Source organism: Panthera tigris, chromosome D4 (genome assembly GCF_018350195.1).
Source record: "Panthera tigris isolate Pti1 chromosome D4, P.tigris_Pti1_mat1.1, whole genome shotgun sequence".
NCBI classification, from domain to species: Eukaryota; Metazoa; Chordata; class Mammalia; order Carnivora; family Felidae; genus Panthera; species Panthera tigris.
Window position 1 is genome coordinate 42,530,656 of NC_056672.1, and position 16,100 is coordinate 42,546,755.

Consider the following 16,100-nt stretch of genomic DNA (forward strand, 5'->3'; position numbering starts at 1 on the left):
ACTATCTCTTTCTGAAAATGCCCTACTGACAGTGATGCCGTAATGCTACCTGGCACCAGTCTACTCTCCATTAATAAAAATGAAAATAATCGTCATCCTTAATAAGAACTGGGCCATTTTCCGTTAGTAAAAATCGGACCTTTCAGGCGTCTATCTTATCTAATCTTAGCCTTTCTGTTCTTAACAAGTTTACAGAAAGCCAATTTCACCCAATAAGTAGAAACAGGCATATGTTAAAAGAACACATATTTAACAAATGCACATATGCTTACAAATATACGTCCACATGTGTCCACACATACGTATGCTTGTGGAAATTCAAGCACCATGGCATTTATTAATGGAAACCAATGTCTCCAGAGAAGGCAAAGCATAGTACTGAAACAGAAAGTAGTAAAAATGAGCAGACTTGAAAAGAATATGGTTAGCACACACATGTAAAGAAATGATAGGGAGTCAGGGGGCTGGGAGGCATAGCTAGGCACACAGGGGATGAAGAAACGTGTGTAGCTTGTCATGGAAGTAACCCCAGGTTGCAGGACTGTGATGCCAAAGCAAGTGCAGGACTGGTAACAGACCCACAGGTAAAGCTACATTGACGGAGAGGCCTTTCTGGAAAGAGAGAAGGAAGTGAGGATCCTTCACTTCTACACATTGTGAGGGTTTCCATAGGATCAGAATTTGTTTAGCTATATATATTTTCATTTAATAATCTGATGTTACCAGGACATGTGGGGAAGGAAACGTTCTGAAAAAGGAAGTGGTAATGAGGAGAAAAGTCCTAGAAAGTCAGACTATGAAATGAATGGATTGGTGGGTTCTCTAAGTACTTAATTTCCTGTCTGGGAGGTAGGGTTCTGACTCTGTACCTTATGAGTGAGGTGACCTATCAGGCTGTTTGCTGTGACGTCTGCTGCTTTCCTGCCTGTTTTATCTCCTGGATGCCCACAATAATCTTAGAGGAGACAACAGAGAGCGAGCATATGTTCAATACAAAGGCCCCGTGAAATCTGTGAGCCTGCTGTGCATCAAGTCGATGTAATTCATTTATTTTTTTAAAGTGGTGATGATACGCTCTTTCCTCTGGATGACAAATTACAGAGCACATCTGAAAAGCCTTCTCTTCGGGGAAAACATTCTGCTGCTTTTTTGTTCCTTGCATAGCATCTTTATTATGTATGATGAATAAAGAAAAGCAACATTGACTGAAGAGCCCTAAAAAGAAAAAAAGATAAAAGTACTGGATTTGAATATGTGATTATAATAACAGACACAAAGATAATACACATGTTGTATAGACAGTACTAAGCTAGGAGCAGCCATCCTTTGAAAGGTTTTTTTTTTTTTTTTTAACTCTTTAAGATATGAATTATGGCTAAGTCTTACTGTCTTGTCACTATGTTGGGGGCAGAGTCTAGAACTGGTCAAGTTTATTATAGCAGAGGCCACCATGAAAGTTTCTCTCTGTAGGATTCTGTCGGTTACCTGCAAATTGTGATGCCTCTCTAAGAAATACAAGAGAATAGCTTTGCTTTTCTCAAAGAATACTTTTGCTAGTTATTACTAAGACTTGCGTTAGTCCTTGCAGTATCTTTGCTATGCTTACAATGATAAAGATTTACCACTGATGTTTAAATATTATGATTATGATACTTGTCTTCAGGCTACCCGGCATCTTTATCATCTGTGATTTCTTAGTGTCCTCCCTAGACATTTCAGATACTTTTCCTGTCTCCTAAAAACCCCTTATGTTCCTCCCTGTACATAATTGTCTCTTTCTCTAATAAAAATCAAAGTCCTCCAGTCTGACCACCCTCATCGGCTCTTTTCTTCAGCTTCATCTATCTCTTCTATGAACTCAGAACCAGAGAAAGGGGAAGGGCACCTCTTGTCTGAGCCAAGTCCCTTTGTCACCCTCCACTTAGATCCTCTTTCTTCCTGCCCCAGGGGTCTTCCTGTGTTCATCATCTTTGTAGCAAATGTACTTCCTTCCAAAACTTCATGCTTCCAGGAATTTATAGGTCCCTTTTAAGTTGGGAAAACCATTCCTTTGATTCAAATATTCATCACCATTCAGTGAACATTTGTTGAATGCCTATGTATCACTTAGTGTTGGGTGTTTGCAAGCAACTGAAACATCTGGTTACCTTGAACAAAGAAGGAATGTATTGGAAGGCTATGGGGTGACCGTAAAATGAGTGGAAAAGTTTCTTTGGCCTTGGAGATGACATAGGCCAGAGCAATTCAGGAGAATCCAGGTGGCAAAGACTGAAGAAAGATCTCTTCTTGAAATGAAATCAATTTTAACCACCCTCACTTTCTGTATCACTCTTCCCCAAATTGAACTTCTAGGGGGTGACCGGTTGGTTAGGGCCACAATCCTGTTGGTAGATCTGAGAAGGGTAGGAAATATGGACTTAACAGTCTCACTAGGTAATACTGCATCCCGAGTGGGAGGAGTCGTTTTGAGGCGCTGTTGCCAGGAAAAAGAGAACGGGTATCAGCAAACCCAAAAAATAGCTAGTCACGGTCATCTACAATATGTCAGCTAGCCACCATGCCTGCCTTTAGAATAGATGATGAATAGAGGAAAACTAACATTTACTCAAAGGAAAATAATGATAAAAGTTGTGGAAATGAATGTCAGTTTGTGATAATGAGTCCAAATGTATACATACCATGAGATATATAAGAGAAATAGTCTCTTTTCAAAGGTGAAGACACATGAAATTAACTAAAACATGAATTATGACTAATCACACTATCTTGTCCCCGTGAAAAGATAAGAGACTGGAGCCAGTCCAAGATGAGCAAGTACCTGTCCTCAAGAGCATATGGTCAGTGGGGAGTCCAATGTGGGAAGAAGTAATTTTAAGACAATATAGAAAGCTATTGATATGAGGACACAGAGAAAGAGCACCTAATCATAGGGTGGGCTGATTCTGAGGATGTTTCCAGGAAGAAAAAAAAATATCTCGGCTGGAATTTAAGATCAAACAATCTGTGGTAGATGGAATGGTGCAGTGGTGAGAAGGCCATGCTAGGAAGAGAGACTAGCTGGAGGAGAGAAGCAGCATGCATGTAAAACTTGTGTGGTCACTATGTGGAGAAGGAATTTGAGGGAGCAGAGGTTGGAAGTAGGTCTGTAAGGCACTGTTAGAGCCATCACGGAACATATTAGAGAGGGCCAATAGCATGAGGATTGGAAAATGCCTGTTGGTTTGGTAGATAGGAAGCCAGTGGTGAGGTGGGAAAGGGCAGTTTGAGTAGAGCAGGAAAGACAGGAAGAAACCAGATGTGGTGCCAAGGAGGGAACTGGAGGTTCATGGGAAAGGAGAGAAGGAGGTTGACAGGAAATGGAGGATAGCATGGTGAGAGGTGGAGAGAAAGGAAGAAAAGCAGACTGACTCACACCTGATGGGGACTGAGCAGTGACGCCTGTACTCTTACACACTGCAAAGGTGAGGTTGGTAGAGAGGAAAAGACTGAGGACACACAGAAGGACACATAAAGATCAGAGGAACAAGAAGGAATGTTGGCCTTAAATGGAAGAGATTACTTCTCCTCTGATACTGGTGATCAGAACTAAGAAGAGGTGTCAATATATGGAAGTCTGTGAGTGGGAGGACAAGGACATTGAGAGAGGCTTTCATGGGTAACCTCAAGAGGAGACTAGGCACACTTGGGCATTAAAAGAAAACCTAGGTTCACATTTTGGTTCCACTATAAAAGCCAGGTGACCTCTGGAAAGTTACTTAACCAATCTAAGCCTCAATTACCCCATTTCTAGAATGGAGACCTGAAAGTACCCACCTCAAAATTAAAACACTGAGTACTGTCGCTGATACCTAGCCAGGACTTAATAATGGTATCTATTAGTAGCTGTGTAAGTATATACAAGCAAAGTATTAATGAGTTAGTTTATAATACACATGATCCCCTATTTGAGAGTAGAGTCTAGAGCCAGTGAGCCCCAGCCCTGCCACTTATCTGCTGTGTGACCTTGGAATGATAATAGTACTTACCTCGTAGGGTTATTGCAAAGATTAAATAAATTAGTTCACATAAAACACTCAGGATTCTATTATTGGTATCCTGATTTCTATTTAAGTTTCAAAACAGCACCCTTCAATATATATTGTCATCTGTATTTTATAAGGGAGGCCCTCAGAGTGCAGAAGAGTTCAATGGCTTGCCCAGAGGTAGATATCTAACAAATGGCAGAGATGGACTAAAACCCAGATTCCCTGACTCTCCACATTTTATCTGCTGGGCATTAACTATGACTTTGGATGCACTGCCTGCCTGTGACCTTTAGTACTGCTCATCCATACTCTTAACTGGTCATCATCACATACTCTGTCAGTTCTTCTTGACCATTAGCCTCCAGTCTCATCCTGGGGTCTAGGCAACTAATTGTTTGTCCTGCCTTTGTGACCAGGGCCTGAAGCTCCAGCTACTGATGGTCTGTATGTAGGTAAGAACCACAGGGTAAGTATAAATTTGATTCACCTGAGGATTGTTCCATGAGTACATGATGGAGGTCACAAACATTTAAGAGAAAGGATACCATAACACCTAGTGAATGTTACATTTGTTTCTGTGAATGTAGTGAAAGAGATCTGGCCCGTTCCAAAGATGCTACACATCTGTGCCTGCTCTACCTATGCGTGTCTACACGCATAGCATCTTTCTCATCAGTATGGCCAGGCGTTTCATTGCAATACAATTCAGCTCATTGGAAGCACCCAAAGACTTACCTTCTGGAGTGTACTGTGGATGCTTGACAATAAAAGTCTGACTCTGTTTCTGCTCTTGTAGCAAATCTGATGGGAATCTCAGTTCCAAACGTTATATCACATCGTGACCTTTCTTTGATGTATCTTGGTGTGGCAGACAGATGTATCTAAGCATCAAATCCAAAGTATTTCAGACTAGCCTTGTTCTTCGTAACACGATTAGGAGACAGAATGACCCTTCTGTGCAATCCAGTTTTACCATATAAAAGAAAACGTACGTAAAAAGCAGATTCTCCATATTTAGACATGAGGTTCTTTGGGGTCAGGTTTTATTTAATTTCCATACACTTAGGTTTTACGTTCAAAATGTATTTCCACTTCATGGACTTAATGAGTCAAACATTAAGGATTGAAAGGAGAATTCCAATAGTATTTTAAAACAATTAAGCTGCAGAATGTCAATATTTGGACACCTAAAAAGAAAATATTTCTTTTAATGAGTGCTAATGTAATCATTAATATACCAAAGAAAGGGTGCATGGAGACCATTGAATTCACTAATGTCTTAAAGAAGGGCAGTTTTAGTTCAACTGCTAAGGAAATGTTTTATTTCAGCTAGGAAGAAAAGGGTTTTATATACAAATGAAATGGCTTTACAGTATGGGAAGGATTTGGAGGGAGTGAAAAAGAAAGCCCTAAGCATCAGAAGTATTAAACAGGGATGTGCAGGAAGGACAAGGCGGAGAGGAGGGCGGGGTAGAGGGTGCTCTCTAAATGGGCTTCATTTCAGATCCTTGACTGCTCTTGCTGGCTCCACATTAGAAGCTGCCTCTGTAAATGGTAAAGGGACCCTTACATATTGTCAGGGCCACCTGATGCATGGCTGTGAACCTGACAAACACAGGGCAAGAGAAGGCACAAAATAATGGGAGAGCAGACCCTGGGACCCGTTTCAGGCCAAGAAGAGAGCAGAAAGATGCACAGAAGAAAGTCGCACAGGTTTCTGCTCTACTCAGTTATCTCAAACCCATAGGATCAATGTCAATTTTAAGCCAAATTTACTAACCTGGAGACTTAGGATTTTTCAACATCCCTTCTGTCACTGGTGGGAATTTTGATATTGATCCATCTCAGAGGGACTGTGGAATGGTCCCTCTGATGGATTCTGTGGTATAACTAAGGATAAGAACTGGGTACTTAGATTTTGTTAGAAAATGTGGGAAATGAGTATCATTTGTTAGAAGAAGAAATATTGAAACAACAACAGGGCTTACAAATGTGTTGACTGAAGGGAAAAAATTTAAATAGAGACTTGGGTGCCAAAGAAGTAAAGGGATGTAAAAATGTAACCAACTGTCTAAAAAGATTTAGTAAAACCATTCATTTGCTTAGCAAATATTTTCGAAGAACCTACTATGTGCTAAACACTGTGCCAGGCTCTTCATATACCATGGTTAATAAGACAGTTGCTGACCTTGTGGAAGATCCAGACAAGTAGATAGGAGTTAACAATGAAGTTTGATCTGCGTTCTGATGGATGATCATACTATAATGAGACCAAGAGCCAGAGCACCTACCTGAGCTTCCAGTGTGTTACTGACAACTTGTTAGGAGATGTGAAACTAAGCTGATAACTGAGGGGAAACGGTAGCCAGGCAAATGCAAGCATACCTGGAAGACTGAATGGCTGAGGCCTGGAGGACACCCGAAAGGCCTGCACAGCTCACTGGAGAAGTTGGCGGGAAAGGTAGACCACTGGGGCGGCAGAAAGCTGAAGGAAGAGAAGTAACATTTATTGAGAAACCACTGTGAGGCATGTTTTACATACATTATCTTATTTCATCTTCAATATAACAGATTTTGCCTTCATTTCACACATGAAGAAAAAAGAATTGCAGGGAGAATAGGTGACTTGGCCAAGGACACACAGCTTAGTGCCAACCCCATTAGAACCCAACCTCAACCATTTCTGTCCCTGAGCCTTCATGCTTCCCATGGATTTAAGGAAACGATAACCATTGGCACCTGGGCGGCTCAGTTGGTTGAGTGACCAACTTCGCCTCAGGTTATAATCTCATGGTCCGTGAGTTCGAGCCCCGTGTGGGGCTCTGTGTTGACAGCTCAGAGCCTGGAGCCTGCTTTGGTTTCTGTGTCTCCCTCTCTCTCTCTACCCCTCCCCTGCTCACGCTGTCTCTCTCTCTGTCTCTCTCTCTCTCAAAGTATAAACATTAAAAAAAAATTAAACAATAACCTATTTTCCAAAGATGGCTAATTAAACCACAAACCAAATCAGTCCTAACCTTTATTTTTTTTTTAATTTTTTTTTTTTAACGTTTTATTTTTGAGACAGAGAGAGACAGAGCATGAACGGGGGTGGGGCAGAGAAAGAGGGAGACACAGAGTCGGAAGCAGGCTCCAGGCTCTGAGCCATCAGCCCAGAGCCCGACGCCGGGCTCGAACTCAGGGAGCGTGAGATCGTGACCTGAGCTGAAGTCAGAGGCTTAGCCGACTGAGCCACCCAGGCGCCCCAGTCCTAACCTTTAAATAATGTCAAATCTTTTCTGGGGAAAGTTTTCATGTCTGGTACAGAGTCCCTCAACGAAAGAGTGACAGGTATATGGAGTGTATGGTGTAAGAAGCAAAGTGATAGTAATATAACGGGAACCACGGTCTTAGTTTCCTTGGATCTTCAGTATATCCGGTAAGGTTGAGGTGCATTTGCTAAATCCACATCACCCTGCTGCTGCTTGTACTTGCAGCTGAATGCAAAATTCGTTGCTTCCTGCTCCGTTCATCTTGGGACGAGGACTTTTTTGATTATAGTTAGTTTTACACTGGTCTGTGTCTTCTATGAGTTGTAAAATCTGTCTCACAGACTCACTTGGTAGAGTGCGTGAGATCGGGCCGATGTGGATTCCTAGTCCTACTGTAAACTACGCACTACGGTAAAGTGCGCTTTATATACTTTAATTGAGTGCAGTGGTGAGGTGGTACATGTTGAACAACCGGTTCTTAGGGGAAATAAATTGCTAATTTGTAACATTTGCCAATTTCCACAGTCTAAATGCTCCCCTGGTTGCCAGCTAGCAGTGTGATGTCACTGAGTGAGGACTTCGAAGAGCTGTGTCAGAGGGTTGTGTCGTCTAGTTTTCCCACCATTCACATATACTAGATATAAAAAGGTAGTAAGATAATCAGCAAGTACTGTGTTTTGAGTACTTACTGGCTTTAATGTCAATATGGCTTATTTAATTGCAAGTTTATATAACTTGATTTTTAGTAATGGGTGTGTCTAACAATTGGCTCATAGAATTCCTGAGAATTTAGCAATTGGCCCTTCCGAGCAAGTAGCAGCTGGCTCCAGCACACCGCTGAATCATGAGCGTCTAAGGCAGGAAACCTCTTTGTGCTCATCATTGTGTTTTCAGTGCTTCGTATGTGGCCTAGAACTCAGAAGATGTTTGGTTCATCAATAAATGATGAATAAAAAAAAAAAAAAAACACAGGCAAATGCAAAACCAAGTTGCTGCCTCAATAGGAAAAAGACCTTAGATATGTCCCATAGCCTCTCTGGTCTCTCATGCTTCATCTGTAAGGCAAGGGGCTTGGATGATTTTCACTGACCTATGGCTCCCTGCAGCTCTCACATTCTCCATATTCTAATGACCAAAAGAAGCAAAATCTGTGATTATCCAACTATTTTCTTACCTGTATGCTTATATTGTGATGACAACATTATAATTACCTCATGTAGGACTTAGGCACCAAGTGAATATGAGATTCAGAACTTACTTTATCTTGAATAGAGATGAAGACTACTTAATTTGCTTCTATTTACTCTGGAATTGTTAGGCCATTTGTCTAGATTTGCTTTAGCAGGGCATCATCATGTGGTCTTATATATTTGGACTTAATGAAAAAATCTGACTATTTAAGTGATAGGGGAAAAAAAGGTCCTCATTTTCAGATGTTTGATAAAACTTAAATGCTAACTTTTTTGGAGCAATGAGCTTATGATTAATTTTGTCAAGCATTTCCTTTGAAGGGGAGATCAGAATAAACACTAAATTCAATAAATAACCACATTATGAAAAGAACCCAAATGTTCATTGATGATGAATAGATCAAGAAGACACACACACACACACACACACACACACACACACACACACACACACTGGAATATTACTTGCTGATTAAAAAGAATGAAACCTTGCCATTTGCAACAACACAGATGGAACTAGAGTGTGCTATGCCAAGCGATATAAGTCAGTCACAGAAAGATAAATATATGATTTCACTCATAAGTGGAATTTAAGAAACAAAACAGTTGAGCTATATTGGAAAGGGAAGAAAAAATAAGATAAAAACGGAGGGAGGTGAACCATAAGAGACTCTTAAATGGAACAAATTGAGGGTTGCTTGGGGGAGTGTTGGGTGGGGGGGATGGGGCTAAATGGGTGATGGGCTTTAAGAAGGACATTTTTTGGGATGAGCACTGGGTGTTATATGTAGGTGATGACTCACTAAATTCTACTCCTGAAGTCATTATTATACTATATTTAAGCTAACTTGGATTTAAATAAAATTAAAAAAATAATAATAAACACTAAAGATAAAGCCTTTAACATAGTTTAAGCCATTTTTCTAAAACTCGTCTGATCCCCTCTTTCCTCACGGAATACTGTTATTCCATGAAACCCAGTTTGGAAAATGCTGGTCTTGATGATTTTTGATAACTAGCCATGAATTGGACCAGAAATAAATGGTTTTATTATTTGTTTACATGTGTTGAATAATTTACAATTTTGAAGTTTCATGTTTTCAATGATTAATTTAGAATTCTACCTATCCAGGTGTTATTAAACACCATTAACCTGATCTTTAGTAGAAAGCAAAAACAGATGGTGTATTAGAGTAATCTCACGGTAAATGTGGAAAGACTAAGACCTTTTCCTCTTCCAGATTTCCTGAAGATATTCAGTATAATTTGCCACCCCATTCACCTTGTTTGTAAAATGAGGCAGATAGACTAGATATGTCTCAGAGTGTCAGATTTATGCTGTTAGCCATGTCACCAATGCAGAGGGAGCCCTGTCAATGGGGAGGATTATGGTACTAAAACCTGAAACACATTTGGAGAAGTGAAGGGGGAACCAGAGAAGAGTTTAATTAATCTACATGTTCTGATGTTTGAATGTTGACACACTCAACCACACTTAGGTCCAAGAGAACTTAGAAAAAAAATTTCCCCTGGGAGAATAGACTTGATTTACATGGGACTTCTTTCATTAAATTCAGTGAAGCCTGCAAAACTTGCTAATGAAGGAAAATTATGAAGTATTCTGGCTCAATTTGCTTGCTTTTTCCATAATAATTTGGCCTCAGACCATCTTACACAGACTCTAAGGTAATCAAGTTTCCAAGAAATTAGCCTCTCATTCTTTAGCTTAAGATTCAGAGAAGTATGTTTTGCTCTTATCAGAAGGATTAAGAAGGTACGGTAAAACTGGATTGGTAATCTGACTTTATTGTAAGACATTTAGGTTATGTTAGACATTAAATTTTAACATATTTTTTGAATATATGCAGATGTCTCCATAGAACTTCTCAACTTTCCTAAGGCATTACTGATCTCTCAACCCTTAGGAAAAAGGTCTAGAACAGATGTTTCATGGAAGTGTGGGGGTGAAATAGTTAATTAAGTCTTTGCTATTTCAAGGATTTGAGATTTTTATGTTGCCCTCTCCAATCTATCCTATACTTTGCAGTCAGAGTGATCAATATTAGCATACAGATCTGTTTAAAACTTTCCTTTAAAGCGGTCCTAGTGCTCTGAGCAGAAGGTACAAACTCCTCAGCTGGGAGGTCCGATATGATACAACTGTTGTCTGCCACTCTCCTCTTGAATAAGTTAGGGTGGGCTTTACATTGGTTTTTGGTTTTTCCATGGTGTCACTCAACTCTCAAGTGTTTACCACACCACAGATTACTCAGGCATCAAGAACAGCTCAGGTCAACAGCAAGGATTTGTTCATTGTAATCTACTTAGGGACTCAGGCTACCTGGGTGTCTCCACGTCAAATGTTGCTGGTTGTTCTACTAGAGGGAAAAAAAGCTATGGAGAGTCCCACCTCAGCAACTAGGTGCTCTGACCTTGACCTGACCCTTGTGCTCACAACTCATGACCATAACTAGTTACAGGAACTCATCTAGCCACAAGAGAGCCTGCTGTGTGTCCAGAGGAAGAGAGGGGTGAACATACTGGTGAACAGTGCTGATGACTGCCACAAGGCTTCAGTTTTTTGCTATTGACTGTCCTCTACAGATCTACACTCCAGAGGTCATCACAACACCATCCATTTAGCTGTTCATGCCCTTCATCACAGCACGAGATCTGTTCACTCAGCCTCTTCACCTATGCAATTCTTTCACTTACTCCTCTCTCTTCCTTCCCCCTCCTTCACTTTGCATTGAGGCTCAGAATATTCTTCCTCTTCTTCCTTTCCTCTTCCTTTATAACTCAGTTTTTCTATTACCTTGTTCAGGAGGCTTCTCTCTGCATTCCACAAAGCTGGCTTCCACAAAGCTGCATTCCACAAAGCTGACCAGTCCCTTCTCTGGTCTCTGTAACAGAAACTGTATCACACTGTATTGCAAATGCTTGTTTATCTACCCCTGTCTTGGAGATGGGTAAAGAAGCATTTATAATTCACTGTTCCAAGTACCTTGCACAGTGCCTGGCAAAGAGTCAATAAATAAACAATTAATAATTGCTGTTTGAGTGAATTGGTTCCAAGAGCTTCTTTATAGTGAATAACTTAGCATCATTATGGATGTGAGAAATTCCTCATACTCTAGTTTTCAGACTATTGCATTAGTTAAAAGAATGATCCAATCATAGGTCTATTGGTTTACTTGATGACAACAATTCAGAAAATGAGTTTTAAATTTTCATGTGGCTGAGAATATACCTAGCCACTCAAGCTAGTGGTGCCATACATGGGGTTGAGCAGCAGCATGTAACATGGAGTGTAAGTTCAAAGTAAAATATTCTAACGTACTTGGCCCTTAAGAGCATAAAGTAAATAGTCACCAAATAATACTGCTTGTTCTTAGAATCCAGCCTTGCAAATACAGCTAGTCAACACAAACAGGTCAACTTTGTTTAAATACATTATTTTCCTTCTGTGAACACTTAGAAACTAGAGGAAGAGACAATACAAACATTTCTTGCTTTCAACTTGACAATCTTCAAAAGAAACTTTCAACCTATGCATCAATCATATGGGAAATTTAAACATGAAGTAAGAATAATTTTATGTCTCATTCCACAACTGATAGTGTGTGGTTAAATTACCCAAGGAGGGAGTTGAGAATACCAATCACTGTCATTGGCCTATTCTTCAAATTCTGTCCCATGATTTGCCAAGTTTCTCAGACGAAGCTCAAGCAACTCAAAGAATTAACACAATTGTTAAGGCACATTCTTAAAGTATAAGCATTTGGGATTAGCTCTGAGCCTTATGTATAAAAGTTGCCAAAAAACCAAGGGGATAATAGCATATAAGCAGGAAGAAAATTTTCATGCTACACACACACACACACACAGACACACACACGCACACACACATATGTGTATACATAATTATTTACATATATATTACATGCTTTAAAGTCTGAGAAAATTGTTACTAGAACATCAAACACCAGGTAAACTCATTTCATGGGAAAAGAATACAAAGAAAGGATTAAAAAACAAATAGTCTAATTCTGTAAAATACTTGACTCAGATTGTGGAGACCTGTTTTGTTTCCTTCAGAGCCAGAACTGGGAGAGATTAATAGTGAACTACGGTGAATGCATTCTGAGGCCAAAACTTAACATCTGCTGAAGGATAGGTGTCAATTCCATGGGACACTGGGGAAGAGAAACCCTCTGGGTCTCTGCAGTGTTGCTTTTCTTCTTTCTCAACCCCCCAAAATGGATACAACCTTAACAGAGTGAGAGGAGAGCCAGCTTGGCCAAAGAGGACTCACAGGCTGAGATTTGTTCCATGTGGTCAGCATAATCCTAGACCTAAGGGGACTCTTTACATAACTACCAAATCCAAACACCACTTTGCAAGGTACCCAAATACTTTAAACTTTATGTTTTGCAAATAATGCACAATTAATGTTGCTTATGAATTTTACACAATCGTTGTATCTTGATATGTGGTTACATTTGTGTACAAATTTGTTTTGATAATTTTATAATTTCTTTAGGTAGTCAATTTCTTGAAGACATGGAACATGTGTGGAATGAGAACTATAATTTTTTTTTTTTATAACCTAGCGTCAGGTATCTTAGGAATGGTAAACATGTGTAAGAATAATAATGAAAAAACTATTCCAGAAATGACATGAAAGTGCTGAAAAGTTCTCAAGACTTTATAGATAGCCTAGAACTAATGTTTGATTTGGGGACAAAACAGATAGAAGTCTGAAAAGATCTTTCCCCACTGTGAAGTTAAGTTGAAGGTAAGTTGACAGTATTTATGAAAAATATTAGCTAACTTATGTTTAAATAATTGTCATAATCATTATCTCAGTCAAACATATCTAAGTATTTTTACAGAAAAGTGTTTAACAACTTAAATAAACTCTTAGTGAGCCAGGGAGTGGGAGAGGCAAACAGCTGTTATACCCAGTGGTCAGAATGGTGTATTTACTCCCTGTAAGGGGTTAAGGAGGTCACTCTCATGCCCTTGAGAGAAGAGTGGAAAATGGTAGACAGCTGCCCCCACTGTTGGAGCTTACCAGAACTAGAAAAGGCAGGTCTAGATGAAGTCACTGGCTCTGAAAATCTGACTTCTTCCTCTCTTGACTGTTTTGCTAGATGGGTCCTGAGACTGCCAGAGTCCAGGACCTAACTGAAGCTTTCAAACAGAGAATGTGCATGAGAAGCCATCGAAAATTCCATGTTTCAGAGCTCACAAGATTGGTAAAGGTCACTGAGCCTAACTCTTTCATTTTACAGATGGGAAACCTGAGGCCAAAAGGGGTTCTGTGACTTGCCCAAGCTCACACAACAAGTGAGTAACACAAAAGCCAGACTCTTGACTTCCAGCCCAGTGTATTTTCCATGACACAACACAACACATGAGTCATCTGGAGAAAGGAGCCTAGAATTATAAGGGTGGGGCAGCAATTGAAGAGAGATTTAGGTATGTAGCTTTGGCAGAGTGCTCTCTTTAAGACAAAGGAGTTATTCTGGAGTAAATGTCCCCAGTGTTAACATTTAGAAATCACAATACCCAGTGGGATCTTCAGCTGTCAGGGTAAGAAGTTTGCTTTCTAGAGAAAAACAAAAACAAAAACAAGTTTGCCCTGACAAGGGTCTAACGATTGCATGGGCTCTCTGTGGGACCACAGTCATGAAAGCTTGTCTTGGTTTGTCAGAACCCCACCATGGAAGGGTGGACTGCAGGCCCCTGTGGCTAGCAAAAAGGGTGGCTTTGGGAAGGGTGGTACTTTCTAACAGATGGCTCCCATCTGGCCACCAAGTCAGAACCACTTTTGTGAAAAGGCTGCTGCTTTCCAGGGTTTCTGGCATGTGCGTTCCAAACAGGATCAAGAACATCTGGAGAACTTGGAACCAGAAATACGCTTAGGTCATGGCCTCTAGGCAAACGATCAGCAAACGGAGTCACTGAAATCTCTGTTTCGGAAAGCATTAGCTGAGGGTCTGGAAGCAGTGCTTAGGTGAGCCCATATCCATAGGTCCTACTTCTATCTCTGCCTGCTTCTCTGGGTTGGGCTTGTACTGGAGCCCAAGTTTCATATGTGAACAGTGCTTTCCAACTAAGGAATTTAGATGCACAAGGGAACAGAATAATCATAGATTCATAGGGGATGCTGGGATAGGTGGTGGAAGACCTGATCCTTGAGTCCTTACAAATGTCTGTGGTGGGTATTAGGAGGAAAGGTATGGGGGAACGGGGTTCTTCTAAGACATTGAGAGAAATCTGAAATATTTAGAACCTCCCTAGCATGTTGTAGAGTTGATGGCATGAATGTCATGAGGTGAGGTTTTGGTTTTCTTGCTGTTCCATATATTTTCTGTGCCCAGAAAGGAAGGAAAAAAGAATGACAGAAATGTAATGTGCATAGCATATATAAATTTTACTCTGAAATGGAATTTGTAGAAAAGTGCCTTTACAGTTAGGACTGAGAATCTAAGATAGTTCTCTATATTTCCGAGCTCTCTACTACCACCATCATCTACCCGCACAGTTATCATTTTAGCACTTATTACCTTGTAATTTTCCATTTTCTTCTTTCTGTTAGCTTCAGATTCTAAATACCTTGAGGGCTTTATTCCATGATCCATTCAGCACAGAATTGTACTTATTGAAAGACCAGAAGCAATGATATTAATGCAGCAATAATTGACAGTGATGATTATGATTATAGCAACAATTGTACATGTGCAGCATTCTATATGTGGCTTGCAAAGCACTTTCACATATATTGTACCATTTCAAAATTTGACTAAATTTGTGGAGGCAGATGGTTCCCTTTGAGAAAACTGAACCTCAGAAGGAAGCACTTCCCCTTGGGCTCCCAACTGATAACTGAACAAAATTCAGCCCAGGTCTTCTGTCTCCAGTTCAGATGCTTTTTCAATGGTCAAGAGGGTATCTAGATTTCAAACAATGTGTTCGTCAGAGAATTGACTCACCAAAGTTGCTAGTTTTATACATATACATTATGAGAAATGGAGGTGTGTACAATCTTGCCTTCAGTGTTTAATTATGCAAAATTTTGGAGCAACAAAGTCGCTTTTAATTAAGAAGCTTTATAACGGTAAAGACTAATTCACAACTAAACCAAACCAAAAAAAAAAAAAAAAAAAAAAAAAATCAAAGGGCCTCTAAAGCCTTAAATGAAGAGATTCTTGAGTAAAAACGTTAGTTGTTCAGCCCCTTTTTTGGGTACCACAAGCAGTATGTCTTTATTCATATCACGTAACATTGATTTTTCCCATCTAAAAAATGATAAAGCTGAACCAAATGGTGCATCTGTCAATTCCTGTCCTTAGTCTGTACAGGCTGCTATAACACAAACATCATAGATTGGGGGCTTAAACTACAAAAATTATTTCTCATAGTTTTTGTGGCTGGGAAGTCCAAGATCAAGGTGCTAGTAGATTTGGTGTTGGGTGAGGACCATGGTTCACAGACTTTCATCTTGTCCTTGTGTCATCACTTGGTGGAAAGGGCAAGAGAGCTCTCTGGGGTCTTTATTATAAGGGCACTAATGCCGTACGTGAGGGCTCCACCCTTCTGACCTAATCACTTCCTAAAGGCTAAAGGTG

General features: G+C 40.0%; 1 long non-coding RNA gene across 11 annotated transcripts in view; it reads right to left on the bottom strand.

Moving 5' to 3' along the window:
* Window positions 1-1,075: 1,075 nt before the first annotated feature.
* Window positions 1,076-16,100, bottom strand: part of LOC122233046 — an 86,286-nt gene continuing 71,261 nt past the window's right edge. For 10 of the 11 annotated variants that reach the window (XR_006210488.1, XR_006210493.1, XR_006210492.1 and 7 more), the window contains 3 exons: window positions 6,411-6,510; window positions 4,761-4,979; window positions 1,076-1,215 (listed from right to left, as the gene is read on the bottom strand). This is a non-coding gene — a long non-coding RNA (uncharacterized LOC122233046). The remainder of the gene's footprint in view (window positions 1,216-4,760; window positions 4,980-6,410; window positions 6,511-16,100) is intronic. The other variant, XR_006210483.1, reaches the window with a different exon arrangement.